This window comes from Juglans microcarpa x Juglans regia, chromosome 1D (assembly GCF_004785595.1).
Source record: "Juglans microcarpa x Juglans regia isolate MS1-56 chromosome 1D, Jm3101_v1.0, whole genome shotgun sequence".
NCBI classification, from domain to species: Eukaryota; Viridiplantae; Streptophyta; class Magnoliopsida; order Fagales; family Juglandaceae; genus Juglans; species Juglans microcarpa x Juglans regia.
Genome location: NC_054594.1, coordinates 30,380,297 through 30,383,611, shown reverse-complemented (window position 1 = coordinate 30,383,611; position 3,315 = coordinate 30,380,297).

Here is a 3,315-nt window from a genome sequence, read left to right as displayed (position 1 = left end):
GGTTTTTCTATTCTTTCGTTATTATTTTTTTATTATTCTTATTTTTCTACTCAGTTACTTTGGGTCATATTAGTGGCTTCTTGTGCCTCAATGTTCAGTCCCTACACTACAAGAGAGTGTTTTTTGAGACAAAATTTTCTCTCAAAAAACTCAAATTTCGTCTCAAATTATATTTAGAGATGAAAAAATTTCGTCTCTATTTTGTCTCGGAAAGACTGTCTCAAAAAGTTGTTAGAGACGTCTCAAAAAATCATTTTTAGAGACGAAATTGGGCAGATCCAATTGAAACAATTCGAACGGAAATTTTTTTTTGAGACGAACCAATTTCATCTCAATACATTGTCCGATTGGAATATTTCTCTGTCCGAATAGAGATCTCCATTCGAACAATATGAAATATTCATTCGAATTAATGACCATATTTGATCCTGTTCGAACAAATTTTATGCGTTCAAACTAATAAATTTTTCAAATGACTTGTGTTTGAACAAAAATTATGTCTATTCGAACAGAAAGTTTATTTTTGAAAATTATATCCGTTCGAATGGGGTTTTGCATATTAATGTTGTTCGAACAAATATTTTATTATTCGAACGTCCATATTTTTCGGTTGTCGTTCGAATGAGTTAGTTTTTGTTCGAATGGATAGGTTTTGGTTCGAATGGAGTTATAAATGATAATTTACCGTTCGAATGGTATTAATCATACAGATCAGAATTTAATTAAAAATACCATACTAATATTACACAAATTGTAATTCAAACATCAATTGTTCAAATGTTTTGGAACATCATAAAATAAATGCAATTAAAGAAAAGATTAATTTTAAGACTATGGTGGTGGCATAAATTTTTGGGACATCATTGACTAGAACTGTTCAAACATTTTTTGGTTATTCAACTGCATCCTCTCTTCTAATCTCGCCTCAAAATCCGCTGCTTGATCTAATTGGGTCAGCGACTCTTTTTCCATAGACCTCAATCGTTCTATCTCAAGTGTTGCTTCCTCTAATTCCTTAGTCTTGTCGTCATTCGATCTGGCTCGAGAATAGGATGATGATGTTGATAATGGTTTTACGCAACGTCCTAAGCCCCTCAAATATCCAAAACGTGATCCAAGAACTTGAGAAAGGATCTGAGCATCGTTAACAGATGACGCATCAGATGGATCGACAACAGTTTCCTTAAGAGATATTATCTTGTCTTACAAAAATAAAAACATTAAAATTAGTATAAGTAACAAAAATATTATGTGACAATGGAATTAAAGAAACTTAAACTTACATAATTTGTCTCTGCTTCAAGACTGGCCCAAACACCATCACGATTTTTATGTGCTTTAGCATACAATTAGGTCAGATCATAGTCAGCATGACTTTCTTCTTTCTGCAAAAGGAAAATCTATATTAGAACTTAAATCAGAAAAGTGTATTATATGTTAATATTTAATGGGGACTAAAATAACTTACTATTTTGTTAGACAAACTTTGAAAAACCCGAGAACTCGCATGATGGTTTATCTTTAAATTTGATCTATTTGCTTTGTTCACAGTACTTTGTTGCTAAACAAAATTAGTCTATATGTTTCATACATCTATCATATACAATTAAAAAAAGATAGAACGATATTACTTGATAAGCAGGATCTTCAAACATATCAGAAACCTTCTCCCATTCGTTTGGTGGAATTGCTTGGAATGGATTTTGACATGCCTCTATTGTAGTACTGAACTTCTTATGGTGTGCATGACATCGACCTTTGTACCTCCGAAATGCGTTTGACATCAGTTCTTCAATTGTTAATCGATCCTCTCGTCGACCAAAATTAAGCTCAAACTCATATTTTCAACAATTATAAAAAATTAGTATAAATACAAAGTAACTTGAAAATAACATGTTATATATTTAGTTGCTTGAGATGTAGCTTATTACCAAGCAACACTTTTTGATGTGATCTTTCCCATCTCGGAAAACTTTAGACCAAGAGGATGTAGCAATCGGTACACATGTGTGAGTAAGTGTACCAATATATGAAGCAAGCCACGCTGCCGAATCTCCAAAGCAAGAGGATGTAGCAATCGGTACATATGTGCGAGTAAGCGTACCAACATACTATAGTGTAAGTATTAATAAGTACTATAAATATATTAATTATATTAACGAGTATAGTTATCATAACTTATAATAGCTATAGTTATATAGTAGTTATATATAATACTTACACTATAGTACCTATATAACTAATAACTACTATATATATATTAATTATATTAACTTGTACAATTACTAGTAACTTATAATAGCTATAGTAGTTATATAACTAGTAACTATAGTTAGCGTTATAATATTTTATAAACTATACGAGTATAGTTATCATAACTTATATATAGTAGCTTTATAATTAAGCCATTGTAATTATACTAAGTACTTAGTATGTATTTAGTATAATAGAATAAATATATTTACAAATAATATACTAAATATATTAATTAAAAGTATTATAATACTATTATTAGTTTTATTTTTATATTTTTGTACTTTGTAATATTAGTATTATTATATATTACCATTAGTAATATAATTATAAATATATTAGTATAATAACCGTTTGAATGGATATTTATCCAATTCGAACGACCTAGTTCGAGTACAATGAAACAAATCACTCCAGTTCGAACCAGCAGCCGTCGAGACCTCCGATTTTGACCTTTATCTCCGCCGTGAAAACCGTCACTCATTTGAACTTCTAAGAGGTATGGGTCAAGTCTCCACATCTATTGTTTGGTTTTATGTTTGAATGGGTTGTGTTTGGGGGGGGGGGGTATGGATTTCGAATCCGAAATCCCCCATTTTGGTGTATTCCGTAGAAATAACATTAAAATTGTAACACCCCATATTTTAGTGTATTTTTTAATTGAAAGATTATTTGTTATTAATTTAAAATTTTATTCTCTTGTTTTAAAATTGTTGGATTTTTAGTGGGTTTATTTTTTATGATTTTGATTTTGTGAAATTTATTTTTGAAGTGCTTTCTTTAAATTAATTATTGTTATGTGTCTAAATTTCTTCTCGAATTAAATTAACTTGTTGTTGGGTTTAATTATTTATTTTCATTTTAATCACTGCGTTTGAATTATTTTATTTCACTTGCTGTTTTAAAACCGTTTCTGTTAAATCATTTTTGTGACCCAAGATGTGAGGATTGGACCTCATTTCTTTCCCTACATTTTTCTCTTTCCTCTTTTGCTTTTCTTCCTTTTTCTTTTTCTTCTTTTCTTCCCTTTCTTTTTTTTTTTTTTTTTGTTTTTTTTTTCTT